This window comes from Balaenoptera physalus, assembly GCF_965194825.1.
Source record: "Balaenoptera physalus genome assembly, chromosome: 12".
NCBI classification, from domain to species: Eukaryota; Metazoa; Chordata; class Mammalia; order Artiodactyla; family Balaenopteridae; genus Balaenoptera; species Balaenoptera physalus.
In genome coordinates, this window is record NC_138897.1 from 68,733,536 (window position 1) to 68,751,256 (window position 17,721).

The following is a 17,721-nucleotide window of genomic DNA, read 5'->3' on the forward strand; positions in this document are numbered from 1 at the left end:
ATAGAAGGGAAATTGAAATGGTAAAAAGTACTTAATCAATTCAAAGAAAGTAAGAAAGGAGAGATAGAGAAACAAATAGTGTGATGAACCGAAAACAAATAGCAGCATGGTCGATTTTCACTCAGACATGAAATGCAGCTGGACTAGATACTTTGTTTACTTGACAAAGGTTGTAGATCTGGATATTTAAACAAACAATTGTTGCTTAGTATAGGTATACCTTAAATAAAAGGTATTTGACACAGAAGGATTTGACAGTAAAAGGATGGAAGAAGATACACTATGCCAATACACCAACCAAACCAATGTTATAGCTGTACACTAATGCCAGATGAGGTAGACTTTAAGGCAGTGAGCATTGCTAAAGGTAGAGAGATTTTATAATGATAGAAGGTGAATTCCCAAGGAAGATAATTTAACCTAAAGGCAGGATCTATAGCCACAAAGGGATAGTCCTTAAATTTCTCCCAGATATACCCAGCTCTTAGGGACAGTTTCAGTCCGTAAAGACTCCCAACTTCTTCAGCCTTAAGCATAATGCACACATCCCTAAAGGCAATTTGGATAGAAGAGCCTTGCCTGCTCAGCTATTGAGATGATTTTTTTTTTAAGGGAGAAAGAGTGTTTCAAGTGTGTCTGAATTCATTTTGATGGATTTATAAATAGCATTTCTTCACTGGGAGGCATGTATCACTTAAAAAAAGTTAACAATTGAAATTGGTTATCCTCTATCTTTTTAATAAATTCACAACAATTAGAGATTGGTTGAGGTAAACCTGTGTATTTTCTGTGGCACCGCTAGAAAGACCTTACAGTATTGTTGATGTGTGATCTTTGAACATGGAAAATGTTAAAGAAAAAAGCAAGTTACAACACAGTATGTACACTACGTACGATCCCACTTGAGTTAAAAATGTGTCTGTTATATTTATATAGAAAAAAGTCTGGGAGAATGCACCAAAAAAGAAATAATGTTTCTATCTGAATGAAAAGATTATGGGTGATTTTATCTTCCCTGTTTTCTGTACTTTTGTATCTTTTCCAACAAACATTTATTACTCAGGTGGTAAATATAAAAATTATTTGAGAAAAAAACACTTTATTATATGACACTAGCTATTTCTACCAGGAGAATCTGTGTCTTCTTTTAATCTTTATTAATGTACATAGTTAGATTTCACATTGTGTTAAATATTTTTCTGTTAATGTCATTTGGAAAAATAGAATTTTTTGTATTATCACATAGTTGAATATCTGCTGTTTTGAATGAATTGACCCATTTGTACAATGTACCTGACTTTTCCTCATGTCCCTTACTAAGGGGATTGTTCCTTTAGCTGTCAGTGTTAGGCGTTTTCTCTGACACAGGAGTGGAGCCCCTCAGAGGTGAGGCTGTGCCCTTGTGTGTAGCTCCCAGTTTATAGCACCACTCCTGCCTTCCCTTCTGCCCGTGGCCATCTGGGTTTTGAGGCATGGAGCTTTAATTCTTAGTGGATCTTCAGTGTGTCCTCAAAAATTAGAATAAATGCCCATCAGTAAGGCTAAAAGTTCTTATTTTTTCTTTATCTGACTGTTAAATGGGCCTGGATGACAATGGGAAGCTTTGTGCTACTTTTAATATGATGTTAGGTGTTCCAGTGATTCCAAGCCAATGTGGTGATGTGGTGCCACAAAGGCCACAGACCCAAGGAGGGTGCTGGGTCCTGAGTTGTTGCTGGAGTTGTTGTCAGGTGTACTCGTGGGTGAACGTGGGCAGTGCTGTTGCCACCCAGGTTAGAAAAGCCCTCTTGCTTCGGACTAAATCAGGTTTCCTCTCCATCAAGGATAGTGGTCCCCTCTTTTCTCTGGATTCAGTGTCCCCTTTTATCTCTGGGGGGGCATCGGAAGCTTGTTTTTCCTGGTTTTGGTTACTGGTTCTGGGCGCAGCTCCCCTGCGATCGCATCTCCCCTGCGATCGCATCTCCTCTGGGCAGCTGGAGTTCCACACTTTCTCCTGCAGAGCTCACTTTGTATGCAGAGAGTGATGGCTGAAGGAACGTCTCTTCATTTGCGCATTAACGGCTTTATTGATTCCTTAGCCTGGTCCTGGCCCTAACAGTCACCCGTCTTGGCTTGGAGTTGGAGGAGGACTTGACTATTGCACAAAGTTCTCAGGGTTTAAATGAGGAAAGCCCAGAACTAATAGGGAAAAATGCTTGCAAGAATTGTTGGTGAACTCAGGTCCTACTGCATCTGTAACACATCAAGCTTATTAGTGTGTGAGGTCATTCACTGGTTGGATTTTTTTAAATGCTGTTGCTGCTCTTATTCTTTTTTTTTTTTTTTTTTTTTTTTGCTCTTATTCTTCATAAAGCCCTTAATGTTGGTTAAATATTTTACATGTATCGATTAATCTATTGCTACTCCTCTCTGCAGTACCACCTTTTGTTTGTGTGGGCTTTATGGTTTATAAAAGCATGAATTGATCCTCATAATGAACAACGGCCCTGTGAAATAGCGATGGGAGGTGTTATTAGTCCCAGTTCACTGACAGGAAACAGGTGTGCGGGGGTAGAATGGCTTGCCCAGGGTCCTACAGCCAGGAGTAGAGCCTGAGTTTTCTAGTTTTGGTCTGATGATACTTTGTTTACAGATATCAAGCTGCTTCTGGACCCCCGGTGGATCGGGAAAGCTGGAGTTTTAGAGGTTGAAGGAAGCAGGAATTGAACGCTCTCCCTGCAGAGAAGCCAAGTTCATTATTCATTTGAGACACTTGTTAACATTCAGTTTAAGTGTTTCTTCCTAAAAGTTATTACTGGATTATTTTTTTCATTGTTATCTATTTTTAGATTTGCTTTTAATTTATGACTGGTGATACTGGATTTCTGTTTATGGTACTGATAGACAGCTCCCTTTTTTTGGTATTGCAGCCAAGATCTTTAATAGAAACTAAATGAGGGAAATGTCTCCCTATTTGTACCCTGCCTTCCCCAGGATTAGTGGTTGATGAGGATGGTTCTGAGCAGTCCTCAAGTCACAGGCAAACCCAGTGGTCACTGCTTCTCTACTCCTGGCAAAGGAAGTTCTTGGGGGTATGGCTGGAAGAGCTTGCCTTCCTGTGTGGGCTCAAAGCTGTACTTTTCTAGGAGCTCAGGGTGAGAAGTCCTGTCCTTGACATCCTTCTTGAAGCAGATGCAGCTGCTTCCGAAAGAGGTGTTCAGCCTTCACGGGTGCGTCTGTGCCCACTGGGGCAGGTAATTCACGCAGGGCTTGAGCCTGAAGCCAGTCAGCTAGGGCACCACTAACTCCGGGAACAAGAACTCTTCTTTTACATAATCTTATTTTCAGCCAGAAAGTGATTAGATTTATAATAAATAGTACAGTTGGTCTGTAGCTATTGTAGAAACAGAAAAGAGGGCACCCAAGTGACTGAAATTTTGGGAACCTTGAATGAAATGACCTCTCAGTGTGTATATTTCAGGACGTGGTTGGTTTTTAGCTCTAAAACTGATGGTTTAATGCTCAGATCAGGAGGCATTACTCAGGATCACTATGTTGAATTGTTACTATTTTTTTAATGATAATTTTACAAATAAAAGAATTCTCGACTTATATTCCCCAATGAAAGAGGGGATGAAGAAGAAAATAAGACCAAAAGAGCTGTATATGGCTAATTCATGGGCTGTAAAAAATATATATATATATATATTTTTTAATTCGGATGCACTGCGTGGTTTGCGGGATCTTAGTTCCCTGACCAGGGACTGAACTTTCGCCCTTGGCAGTGAAAGCATGGAGTCCTAAGCATTGGACTGTTAGGGAATTCCTGAAATATTTTTGTTTTGACTTGGAACAGTGGTGTCCACATTGTTGCAGAATCAGAGTTACTTCTTATGCTATCCTGGGTTATCCTGTCAGTGACACGTGATTCTTACCCAAAGTTCTTAGTTTACATTACGGTCCACTCTTGGCTTTGTACATTCTTTGGGTTTTGATAAATGTATAATGACACATATCCACCATTATAGTACCATACAGAATAGTTTTACTACCCTAAAAATGCTCTGTGCTCTGCCTATTCATTCATTCCTCTCTCCAATCCTTGGTAACCACTTATTCTTTCATTGTCTCCATAGTTTTGTCTTGTCCAGAAAGTCATAAAGTTAGAATCATACAATATGTAGTCTCTTCAGATTGGCTTCTTTCACTTAATAATACACATTTAAGGTTCTTCCATGTCTTTTCATGGCTTGATAACTCATTTCTTTTTAGTGCTGAATAATATTCCATTGTGCAGATGTACCACAGTTTATCCATTTATCTACTGAAGGACGTCTTGGTTGCTTTCAAATTTTGGTGATGTTGTATACAGTGGCTGTAAGCATACATGTGCAGGTTTTTGTGTGGATATAAGATTTCAACTTATTTAAGTATATACTAAAGAGTGCAATTGCTGGATCATATGGTAAGAGTATGTTTAATTTTGTAAGAAACTACCAAACTGTCTTCTAGAGTAGCTGTACCATTTAGCATTCCCACCAGCAATAAATGAATGTTCCTATTTCTCTACATCCTCACCAGCAGTTGGTGTTGTCAGTGTTTTGGGTGTTGGCTATTCTAATAGATGTTTAGTGATATCTCATTATTGTTTTAATTTCTAATTCCCTAATGACATATGATGTTGAGCATCTTTTCATATGCTTATTTGCCATCTGTATATTTTCTTTGGTGAGGTATCTGCTCAGGTCTTTTGCCCATTTTTAGTCAGGTTGTTCATTTCTTACTGTTAAATTTTAGGAGTTCTTTGTATATTTTGGATAATAGTCCTTTATTAGATATGTTTTTTACAAATATTTCCTCCCAGTGTGTGGCTTGTCTTCTCATTCTCTTAACAGTGTCGTTCACAGAGAGAAGTTCTAAATTTTAGCAGAGTCTAGCTTCTCAATTATTTCTTTCATGGATCATGACTTTGGTGTTGTGTTAAAAACTCATCACCATACCCAATGTCATTTAGATTTTCTCCTGTGTTATCTTCTAAGAATTTTATAGTTTTGCATTTTACATTTAGGTCTTTGGGCCAATTTGAGCTAGTTTTTGTGGAAGGTGTGAGGTCTGGATCTAGATTTATTTTTTGCATATGGGTGTTCAGTTGTTCCAGCACCATTTGTTGAAAAGAGTATTTTTTCCCCTCCATTGTATTGTGTTTGCTCCTTTGTCAAAGGCCAGCTAACTGTATTTATGTGGGTCTATCTGGGCTGTTTATTCTGTCCTGTTAATCTGTCTGTTTATTCTTTAATCAGTATCACACTGTCTTGAATACTATAGCTTTATAGTAAACCTTGAAGTCAGGTAGTGTCTATTCTCTGACTTTGTTCTCCTTCAATATCATGTTGGTTATTCTGGTTCTTTTACCTCTCCATATAAACTTTAGAATCAGTTTGTTGATGTCCACAGAATAACTTGCTGTGATTTTGACTGAGATTTAATTGACTCCTTAGACTGAGCTGGAAAGAATTGACATCTTGACAATACTGAGTCTTCCTTTCCAGGAGCATGGACTATCTCTCCATTTATCTAGTTTTTTAAAATTTCATTCATCAGAGTTTTAAATAGATTTTGTACGTATTTTGTTAGATTTATACCTAAGTTTTTTATTTTGGGGGGTGCTAATCTAAATGATATTGTTTTTAATTTCAAATTCTACTTGCTTATTGCTGGCACTAGGAAAGTCATTGACTTTTATATATTAACCTTATGTCCTGCCACCTTGCTGTAATTGCTTACCAGTTTTCAAGAGTTTTTCATCTTTTTTTTTTTTTTTGGATTTTCTACATAGACAATTTTATTTCTCCTGTCACAATCTGTTGACCTCCCCCCCCCCTTTTTTTGGTCTTACTAAATTAGCTAGAACTTCCAGTACAATGTTGAAAAGGAGTGATGAGAGAGGACATCTTGCCTTGTTCCTGATCTTAGCAGGAAAGCTAGTTTCTCCCCATTAAGTATGATGTTAGCTGTAGGTTTCTTCTAGATGTTCTTTATTAAGTTGAGGAAGTTCCCCTCTATTCCTAGTTTGGTGAGAATGAGTTGAATTTTGCTTCATGGCCTCATCTGAAAATTTTTTAAATTGGTGAATTAAGTTTATTTACTTTGTGTTTAAGTTCATTATTGATATGATAGGTATATTTGGTTTAAATTCTGTTCCATTATATGTTTTTATGGTTTTCTTTAAGTCGTTTTCATTATGTGACCTATTTATTTATGCTTATATGTTTGGCCTGAGTTCTGTCATGCTATTTTATGTTTTCTGTTAAGAAAATTTTAAGTCTCTTGTTATGGGGTCTTTTTTAAATTTATGTTTTATTTTTTGATATTTACAGTTGCTTGTATCTTTTTCTAGTAGTAACTTTTTTGATTATAACTTAATTAAATGCCATTACTCCTCTCTTTTGTTGGAGAGAAACTCCTACTATGAGCAATGATGTTTAGCACCTGTCTTCTTCCTTCTTGTCCTATCTGTCCCCTTTTGTGCTTGATGTTAGTCAATTATATTATCTTATTAGTATTTATTTTCATATTGTTACCTATGCTTATATGTCTATTACTTTTTTGTCAAATTTAAATGATATCTTTTGATTCTCAGCCACTAGGCAGTGGCATTACCGTGTCTCCTACCATCTGTCACCGCTCTCCTACACTGTCATAATTTTTGTTTGTTGTATCATTTTTACATTATCACACATTATAAAATTTACATTTGGCTTATCACTTTAATCTTTATATTTGTTTTAATCTTAGTTCTACAGTGAAGTGAATTCAGTTGCCGGTTCTTTTGTCTTTGCTTCCCCAGTTGTCTTTTGGGTTCAAGGGGACAATAGTTTCTGAGTTCCAATGTGTGCAAAACTATTAGTCTGTGGTCTTTATACTTGAAGGAATACCAGGCTGGATATGAAATCCTTGGTTCACACTTTATTTTCTTAAGTATCAATATTTTAAGAATTTTGAAGATTTATTCTACTGATATATGGCATTGTATATTACTGTGAAGAAATATGAGGCCAGATTAATGCATTTACCTCTGATAGGTGACTTGATTTCTTCCTTTTTGCCCAGCTGCCCCAAGGAGTTGTTTCTTATTTTGAAGTCCAAACTTAATAAGTCCAATTTTACTAGAATATGTCTGGATGCTAACCATTCTGGGTCAGTTTCCTTGTCACATGGGATGTCCTGTGTGCCCTTTCATTACATGGATTTAAGTCTCCTAGTTCCATTGAAAATGGAGTTTGAAATTCCATACTTATTTTCATTGTCTTTTTCATATTCAGACGAAATAGGAAATAGTTTTGTTTCTTTTATTCTGGATAAGGAAAGTAGTTTCACAAACATTAAGTAACTTGATCCTTTCAGCCAGCAAAAGGCAGAGTGAGGATTCAAAACTGAGTTTAAAAGCTTATGCTCTGTTACTGTACCATGGTGTTTCTTTAGGACTGGAAATATAGTCATAGAAGAGAGCAGTTATATGGTCAAAGGAACCTTAGTCTCATTGGATATTTGTCACAGAGGTAGATGCATCTAAGTAGCAAGTGATGGTCCTGGAACATTTTTGAAATTTCATTTAGTGGACCACTGAGAACGTCATGGTCGTCTATAGCTTCAAGTTTTCTCTCCTCTCACCACCCGCCCCCACCCCCACTTTCATTTTTTCCTTCCTTCTGTGTGACCCAAAAAGGAGACTATAGGTAGATAAAGCTCTTTATTCTCATTTTCTATTTTCTTTTGATTTTTCCTTTTTCAAACTGTACTCATTAATATGTGTTCTCCCTTTGATTTGTTAAAGGGGAACTCCAGTCAGACTTTCTGTGGAGCTGCGGGATGAGTGGGTAATATCAGATTTCTTTTCTTGTCTGGTTTCACAAGTTTAGAGTGGTTGAGCTTCCTGAAACAGAGAGATCTAAAAACAGTAACTGCTGCTGTTGACTCTGACAGGCTCCTCAGCCCTGAACATTGCTGTGCCCTTCTTAAATACAGTGTTGGTGGATTTGTCTGTGAATGTTTCTGAGAGTATAAAGGTTACTCTCACACATATGTTTACTCTGTAAAGATAAGGTTCTGGTGAAAATAGAATTGAACTGTGCCATGTTCTCCATCTTAGTATTTCTGTGAAGAACAGTCTAGTTTTCAGAGATTATTGGTGGTTGTTACTGTATTAAAAAAAAAAAGGCTTAATTGCTAACACTTAGGGTCATTGTAGGATCAAACTTAGTTGCTTGTACGAACGGGTCCTGTATACAAATTCTGGCTTGTGTGTTTTTTTTGTTTTTAGCTGGGTAGATTTGTGAGAGACTCAGGGTGGAGAGTAGACAGAGAAGATGATGGTGTTTCAAAACCATGCTTTCCATTGACTTTGTTTCCTCTGAAGAGGACAGAGGTGAGTCTAGGGTATTATTATTTTTTGTGGGTATGAGTCTGTTTTGGGATTGGACGAGGGAAAAGACACATTTTTTAAGAATTCATAAAATAATTTAAAATTTTGTTTATGCTTAATTTATAATACCTATGACATAGCTGCATATATCGATAGGTAAGAGGGAAACATTTGATAGTTTTATTTCCCATATATTAGGGACTACTTTCCATTGCATCTGAGAATAACATTCACTGATGAAAATAATGGCTTTTTAAAAATTAATGCTTTATATGGTGAGCATGCCATCTCTTTAAATCTGTTTTCCTTTTATATATCTATTTCTTAATTTTGTGCCCTTTTCGTATATAAAGGTAAAAAGTTAGCATAAAAACATAAGTAAAGGGTTTCCCTGGTGGTGCAGTGTTTAAGAGTCTACCTGCCAGTGCAGGGGACACGGGATTGAGCCCTGGTCTGGGAAGATCCCACATACCGCAGAGCACCTAAGCCCGTGCGCCACAACTACTGAGCCTGTGCCCTAGAGCCTGCGAGCCACAACTACTGAGCCCGCGTGCCACAGCTACTGAAGTCCGTGCGCCTAGAGCTCGTGCTCTGCAACAAGAGAAGCCACCGCAGTGAGAAACCCACACACCGCAATGAAGAGTAGCCCCCGCTCGCCTCAACTAGAGAAAGCCCGCGTGCAGCAATGAAGACCCATCGCGGCCAATAAATAAATAAATTAATTAAAAAAAAAAAAAAGTAAAACTACATATGGCTAGAAAAGATACAGTGCCAAAGTGTAATGCTGAAATTCTTTTTTAAAAGCGATGAAACAAGGTTTTTTCTTTTATTATTAAGACGATAAAGATTATGAAAACATTTTGAAAATAGAGATAAACGATTTTAAAAAGGAAATAATCAATCTTACTTCTTGGAGGTAGCCATCAATGTTTTTTAAATTGTTAATTTTTTAACATTGTGATTAAATATACATAACAAAATTTACCATTTTAACTATTTTTAAAAATATTTATTTTCCTTATTATTTATTTATTTCTTTTGCATTGGGTCTTAGTGGCGGCCCTTGGCACATGGGATCTTTGTTGACGCATGTGGGATCTTTTCTTTTTAATTCCATTACGGTTCACGGTCTGCTCAGGTTTCTCTTTAGTTGTGGCGTGCGGGTTTTCTCTCTCTAGTTGTGGTGCGTGGGCTCCAGGGTGTGTGGGCTCTGTAGTTGTGGCACGTGGACTCCAGAGCGCATGGGCTCTATAGTTTGGGGCACGTGAGCTCAGTAGTTGTGGCTCATGAGCTTAGTTGCCCTGCAGCATGTGGCATGTTAGTTCCCAGACCAGGGATCTAACCCATATCCCCTGCGTTGGAAGGTGGATTCTTTACCACTGGACCACCAGGGGAGTCCCCCATTTTAACTATTTTTAATTGTATAGCTCCATGACATTAAGTACATTCTCAGTGTTGTGCAAATATCACCACCATCCATCTCCAGGACTTTTTCTTCTTCCCAAACTGAAACACAGTTTCCATTAAACACTAATCCTCCTTTCCCCCTCCACTAACCCATTGGCAACCACCATTCTACTTTGTCTCTATGAATTTGACTACTCCAGGGACCTCATCTGAGTGGGATCAGATAGTATTTGTCCTTTTGTGTTTGACTTGTTTTACTTAGCATAATGTCTTCAAGGTTCATCCATGTTGTACCAAATATCAGAATTTCCTTCTTTTTCTAAGGCTGAATAATACCCCGTTGTATGTATATACTATGTTTTGTTTATCCATTCATACTTTGAAGGACACTTGAGTTGTTTCTACCTTTTGGGTACTGTGAATAATGCTGCTATGAACCTTGGTGTAGATATATCTGTTCAAGTTTCTGCTTTCAGTTCTTTTAGTTATATACCCAGAAGTCAAATTGCTGGAGCATATGGTAATTCTGTTTAATTTTTTTTTTTAATAGATTTTATTTATTTATTTATTTTTTGGCTGCGTTGGGTCTTCCATTGCTGTGTGCGGGCTTTCTCTAGTTGTCGCAAGCGGGGGCTACTCTTCGTTGCGGTGCGACGGCTTCTCATTGTAGTGGCTTCTCTTATTGCGGAGCACAGGCTCTAGGCGCGCAGGCTTCAGTAGTTGTGGCACACGGGCTTCAGTAGTTGTGGTGCACGGGCTTAGTTGCTCCATGGCATGTGAGATCTTCCTGGACCAGGGCTCGAACCCATGTCCCCTGCATTGGCAGGCGGATTCTTAACCACTGTGCCCCCAGAGGAGCCCCTGTTTAATTTTTTGAGGAATTGCCAGACTGTTTTCCACAGCTGTACCATTATTCATTCCTACCAGCAATGCACAAGTGTTCCTATTTCTCCATGTCCTTGTCAACACTTGTTACTTTCTGTTTCATTGTTTTCTCTTTTTTTTAACATCTTTATTGGAGTATAATTGCTTTACAATGGTGTGTTAATTTCTGCTTTATAACAAAGTGAATCAGCTATACGTTTACATATATCCCCATATCTCCTCCCTCTTGTGTCTCCCTCCCATCCTCCCTATCCCACCCCTCTAGGTGGTCACAGAGCAATGAGCTGATCTCCCTGTACTATGCGGCTGCTTTCCACTAGCTATCTATTTTACATTTAGTAGTGTATATATGTCCATGCCACTCTCTCACTTCATCCCAGCTTACCTTTCCCCCTCCCCATGTCCTCAAGTCCATTCTCTACATCTGCGTCTTTATTCCTGTCCTGCCCCTAGGTTCTTCAGAACCATTTTTTTCTTTTTTTTTTTAGGTTCCATATATATGTGTTACCATACAGTATTTGTTTTTCTCTTTCTGACTTACTTCACTCTGTATGACAGACTCTAGGTCCATCCACCTCACTACAAATAACTCAATTTCGTTTCTTTTTATGGCTGAGTAATGTTACATTGTATATATGTGCCACATCTTCTTTATCCCTTTATCTGTCGATGGATACTTAGGTTGCTTCCATGTCCTGGCTATTGTAAATAGAGCTGCAATGAACATTGTGGTACATGACTCTTTTTGAATTATGGTTTTCTCAGGGCATATGCCCAGTAATGGGATTGCTGGGTCATATGGTAGTTCTATTTTTAGTTTTTTAAGGAACCTCCATACTGTTCTCCATAATGGCTGTAGCAATTTACATTCCCACTGACAGTGCAGGAGGGTTCCTTTTCCTCCACACCCTCTCCAGCATTTATTGTTTGTAGATTTTTTGATGATGACCATTCTGACTGGTGTGAAGTGATACCTCACTGTAGTTTTGATTTGCATTTGTCTAATGATTAGCGATGTTGAGCATCCTTTCATGTGTTTGTTGGCAATCTGTATATCTTCTTTGGAGAAATGTCTATTAAGCCCTTCTGCCCATTTTTGGATTGGGTTGTTTGTTTTTTTGAAATTGAGCTGCATGAACTGCTTGTAAATTTTGGAGATTAATCCTTTGTCAGTTGCTTCATTTGCAAATATTTTCTCCCATTCTGAGGGTTGTCTTTGTGTCTTGTTTATGTTTTCCTTTGCTGTGCAAAAGCTTTTAAGTTTCATTGGGTCCCATTTGTTTATTTTTGTTTTTATGTCCATTTCTGTAGGAGGTGGGTCAAAAAGGACATTGCTGTGATTTATGTCATAGAGTGTTCTGCCTATGTTTTCCTCTAAGAGTTTGATAGTGTCTGGCCTTACACTTAGGTCTTTAATCCATTTTGAGTTTATTTTTGTGTATGGTGTTAAGGAGTGTTCTAATTTCATTCTTTTACATGTAGCTGTCCAGTTTTCCCAGCACCACTTACTGAAGAGGCTCTCTTTTCTCCATTGTATGTTCCTGCCTCCTTTATCAAAAATAAGGTGACGTTAGGTGCGTGGGTTTATCTCTGGGCTTTCTATCCTGTTCCATTGATCTATATTTCTGTTTTTGTGCCAGTACCATAGTGTATTGATTACTGTAGCTTTGTAGTATAGTCTGAAGTCAGGGAGCCTGATTCCTCCAGCTCCGTTTTTCTTTCTCAAGATTGCTTTGGCTATTCGGAGTCTTTTGTGTTTCCATACAAATTGTGAAGTTTTTTTTCTAGTTCTGTGAAACATGCCATTGGTAGTTTGATAGGGATTGCATTGAATCTGTAGATTGCTTTGGGTAGTACAGTCATTTTCACAATATTGGTTCTTCCAATCCAAGAACATGGTATATCTCTCCATCTGTTTGTATCATCTTTAATTTCTTTCATTAGTGTCTTATAGTTTTCTGTGTACAGGTCTTTCATCTCCTTAGGTAGGTTTATTCCTAGGTATTATATTCTTTTTGTTGCAGTGGTAAAAGGGAGTGTTTCCTTAATTTCTCTTTCAGATTATTTATCATTAGTGTATAGGAATGTAAGAGACTTCTGTGCGTTAATTTTGTATCCTGCTACCTTACCAAATTCATTGACTAGCTGTAGTAGTTTTCTGGTAGCATCTTCAGGATTCTCTATGTATAGTATCATGTCATCTGCAAACAGTGACAGCTTCACTTCTTCTTTTCCAGTTTGGATTCCTTTTATTTCTTTTTCTTCTCTGATTGCTGTGGCTAAAACTTCCAAAACAATGTTGAATGACAGTGGTGAGAGTGGACAACTTTGTCTCGTTCCTGATCTTAGATGAAATGGTTTCAGTTTTTCACCATTGAGAACGATGTTGACTGTGGGTGTGTCATATATGGCCTTTATTATGTTGAGGTAAGTTCCCTCTATGCCTACTTTCTGGAGGGTTTTTATCATAAATGGGTGTTGAATTTTGTTGAAAGCGTTTTCTGCATCTATTGAGATGATCATATGGTTTTTCTCCTTCAGTTTGTTAATACGGTTTATCACATTGATTGATTTGCATATGTTGAAGAATCCTTGCATTCCTGGGATATACCCCACTTGATCATGGTGTATGATCCTTTTAATGTGCTGTTGGATTCTGTTTGCTAGTATTTTGTTGAGGATTTTTGCATCTATGTTCATCAGTGATATTGACCTGTAGTTTTCTTTCTTTGTGACATCTTTGTCTGGTTTTGGTATCAGGGTGGTAGTGGCCTCATAGAATGAGTTTGGCAGTGTTCCTCCCTCTGCTATATTTTGGAAGAGTTTGAGAAGGATAGGTGTTAGCTCTTCTCTAAATGTTTGATAGCAGTCGCCTGTGAAGCCATCTGGTCCTGGGCTTTTGTTTGTTGGAAGATTTTTAATTGCAGTCTCAATTTCAGTGCTTGTGATTGGTCTGTTTATATTTTCTATTTCTTCCTGGTTCAGTCACAGAAGGTTGTGCTTTTCTAAGAATTTGTCCATTTCTTCCAGGGTGTCCATTTTATTGGCATATAGTTGTTTGTAGTAATCTCTCATGATCCTTTGTATTTCTGCAGTGTCAGTTGTTACTTCTCTTTTTTCATTTCTAATTCTATTGATTTGAATCTTCTCCCTTTTTTTCTTGATGAGTCTGGCTAAAGGTTTATCAATTGTGTTTATCTTCTCAAGGAACCAGCTTTTAGTTTTATTGATCTTTGCTATTGTTTCCTTCATTTCTTTTTCATTTACTTCTGATCTGATCTTTATGATTTCTTTCCTTCTGCTAACTTCGGGGTTTTTTTGTTCTTCTTTCTCTAATTGCTTTAGGTGTAAGGTTAGGTTGTTTATTTGAGATGTTTCTTGTTTCTTGAGGTAGGATTATATTGCTATGAACTTCCCTCTTAGAACTGCTTTTGCTGCATCCATAGGTTTTGGGCTGTCGTGTTTTCATTGTCATTTGTTTCTAGGTATTTTTTGATTTCCTCTTTGATTTCTTCAGTGATCTCTTGGTTATTTAGTAGTGTATTGTTTAGCCTCCATGTGTTTGTATTTTTTACAGATTTTTTCCTGTAATTGATATCTAGTCTCATAGTGTTGTGGTCAGAAAAGATACTTGATACGATTTCAGTTTTCTTAAATTTACCAGGGCTTGATTTGTGACCCAAGATATGATCTATCCTGGAGAATGTTCCATGAGCACTTGAGAAGAAAGTGTATTCTGTTGTTTTTGGATGGAATGTCCTATAAATATCAATTAAGTCCATCTTGTTTAATGTATCATTTAAAGCTTGTGTTTCCTTATTTATTTTCATTTTGGATCATCTGTCCATTTGTGAAAGTGGAGCATTAAAGTCCCCTACTATGATTGTGTTACTGTCAGTTTCCCCTTTTATGACTGTTAGCATTTGCCTTATTTACTGAGGTGCTCCCTATGTTGGGTGCATAAATATTTACAATTGTTATATCGTCTTCTTCGATTGATCCGTTGATCATTATGTAGTATCCTTCTTTGTCTCTTGTAATAGTCTTTAAAGTCTATTTTGCCTGATATGAGAATTGCTACTCCAGCTTTCTTTTGATTTCCATTTGCATGGAATATCTTTTTCCATCCCCTCACTTTCAGTCTGTATGTGTCCCTTGGTCTGAGGTGGGTCTCTTGTAGACAGCATATATACGGGTCTTGTGTTTGTATCCATTCAGCCAGTCTATGTCTTTTGGTTGGAGCATTTAATCCATCTACATTTAAGGTAGTTATCGATATGTATGTTCCTATTCCCATTTTCTTAATTGTTTTGGGTTTGTTATTGTAGGTCTTTTCCTTCTCTTGTGTTTCCTGCCTAGAGAAGTTCCTTTAGCATTTGTTGTAAAGCTGGTTTGGTGGTGCTGAATTCTCTTAGCCTTTGCTTGTCTGTAAAGGTTTTAATTTTGCTGTTGAATCTGAATGAGATCTTGCAGGGTAGAGTAATCTTGGTTGTAGGTTTTTCCCTTTCATCACTTTAAATATGTCCTGCCACTCCTTGCTGGCTTGCAGAGTTTCTGCTGAAAGATCAGCTGTGAACCTTATGGGGATTCCCTTGTATGTTATTTGTTGTTTTTCCCTTGCTGCTTTTAATATTTTTTCTTCGTATTTAATTTTTGATAGTTTGATTAATATGTGTCTTGGTGTGTTTCTCCTTGGATTTATCCTGTATGGGACTCTCTGTGCTTCCTGGACTTGATTAACTATTTCCTTTTCCATATTAGGGAAGCTGTCAACTATAATCTCTTCAAATATTTTCTCAGTCCCTTTCTTTTTCTCTTCTTCTTCTGGGACCCCTATAATTCGAATGTTGGTTCATTTAATGTTGTCCCAGAGGTCTCTGAGACTGTCCTCAATTCTTTTCATTCTTTTTTCTTTATTTTGCTCTGCGGTAGTTATTTCCACTATTTTATCTTCCAGGTCACTTAGCCGTTCTTTTGCCTCAGTTATTCTGCTATTGATTCCTTCTAGAGAATTTTTAATTTCATTTATTGTGTTGTTCATCATAGTTTGTTTGCTCTTTAGTTCACCTAGGTTCTTGTTAAAGGTTTTTTGTATTTTCTCCATTCTGTTTACCAGATTTTGGATCACCTTTACTGTCATTACTCTGAATTCTTTTTCAGGTAGACTGCCCATTTCCTCTTCATTTGTTTGGGCTGGTGGGTTTTTGCCTTGCTCCTTCATGTGCTGTGTGTTTCTCTGTCTTCTCATTTTGTTTAACTTACTGTGTTTGAGGTCTCCTTTTCGCAGGCTGCATGTTTGTACTTCCCGTTGTTTTTGGTGTCTGCCCCCAGTGGCTAAGGTTGGTTCAGTGGGTTGTGTAGGCTTCCTGGTGGAGGAGATGGTGCCTGTGTTCTGGTGGATGAGGCTGCATCTTGTCATTCTGGTGGGCAGGACTGTGTCAGGTGGTGTGTTTTGGGGTGTCTGTGATCTTATTATGATTTTAGACAGCCTCTCTGCTAATGGATGGGGTTGTGTTCCTGTCTTGCTAGTTGTTTGGCATAGGGTGTCCAGCACTGTAGCTTGCTGGTCATTGAGTGGAGCTGGGTTTAGTCTTGAGGTGGAGATCTCTGGGAGAGCTTTCACCGTTTGATATCACGTGGAGCCAGGAGGTCTCTGGTGGACCAGTGTCCTGAACTCGGCTCTCCCACCTCAGAGGCACAGGCCTGACACCCGGCCGGAGCACCAAGACCCTGTCAGCCATACGGCTCAGAAGAAAAGGGAGAAAAAAAGAAAGAATGAAAGAAAAAATAAAAATAAAAATAAAATAAAGTTATTAAGATAAAAAATTGAAAAAATTATTAAAAATAAAAAGTTAAAACGTAATAAAAAAAGAAAGAAGGAAGATAGCAACCAAACCAAAGAACAAATCCACCAATTATAACAAGCTCTAAAAACTATACTAAAAAAAAAAAAAACAGACAGACAGCACCCTAGGACAAATGGTAAAAGCAAAGCTATACAGACAAAATCACACAAAGAAGCATACACATACACACTCACAAAAAGAGAAAAAGGAAAAAAAAAATCTATATATTAAAAAAAAAGGGGCTTCCCTGGTGGCGCAGTGGTTGAGAATCTGCCTGCTAATGCAGGGGACACGGGTTCGAGCCCTGGTCTGGGAAGATCCCACATGCCTTGGAGCAACTAAGCCCGTGAGCCACAACTACTGAGCCTGCGCGTCTGGAGCCTGTGCTCTGCAACAAGACAGGCCGTGATAGTGAGAGGCCCGCGCACCACGATGAAGAGTGGCCCCCGCTTGCCGCAGCTAGAGGAAGCCCTCGCCCAGAAACGAACACCCAACACAGCCAAATAAATAAATAAATAAATAAATAATAATTAAAGGTGCTAATAATTAAAAAAAAAAAAAAGGAAGAGAGCTACCAAATCAATAAACAAATCTGCCAATGATAATAAACTCTAAATACTAAACTAAGATAAACATAAAACCAGAAACAAATTAGATGCAGAAAGCAAAACCCAAGTCTACAGTTGCTCCCAAAGTCCACTACCTCAATTTTGGGATGATTTGTTGTCTATTCAGGTATTCCAGAGATGCAGAGTACATCAAGTTGATTGTGGAGGTTTAATCAGCTGCTCTTGAGGCTGCTGGGAGAGATTCCCCTTTCTCCTCTTTGTTCGCACAGCTCCTGGGTTTCAGCTTTGGATTTGACCCCACTTCTGCATGTAGTTGCCTGAGGGCGTCTGTTCTTTGCCCAGGCAGGACGGGGTTAAAGGAGCACCTGATTAGGGGGCTCTGGCTCACTCAGACCAGGGGGGCGGTGGGGGTGGGGGGAGGGCGGGGTACAGAATGTGGGGCGATCCTGTGGCGGCAGAGGCCGGCGTGATGTTGCAACAGCCTGAGGCGCACCGTGTGTTCTCCTGAGGAAGTTGTCCCTGGATCACGGGACCCTGGCAGTGGCGGCCTGCACAGGATCCCGGGAGGGGAGGTGTGGATAGTGACCTGTGCTTGCACACAGGCTTCTTGGTG

General features: G+C 38.5%; 1 protein-coding gene and 1 long non-coding RNA gene across 2 annotated transcripts in view; one reads left to right on the plus strand and one right to left on the minus strand.

The window, feature by feature from the left end:
* LOC309639081 overlaps window positions 1-10,539 on the minus strand; it is a 224,141-nt gene extending 213,602 nt beyond the window's left edge. Inside the window, exon 1 of the long non-coding RNA XR_014251455.1 lies at window positions 10,446-10,539. This is a non-coding gene — a long non-coding RNA (uncharacterized lncRNA). The remainder of the gene's footprint in view (window positions 1-10,445) is intronic.
* Window positions 1-17,721, plus strand: part of LDLRAD4 (low density lipoprotein receptor class A domain containing 4) — a 302,931-nt gene that overhangs the window by 85,706 nt on the left and 199,504 nt on the right.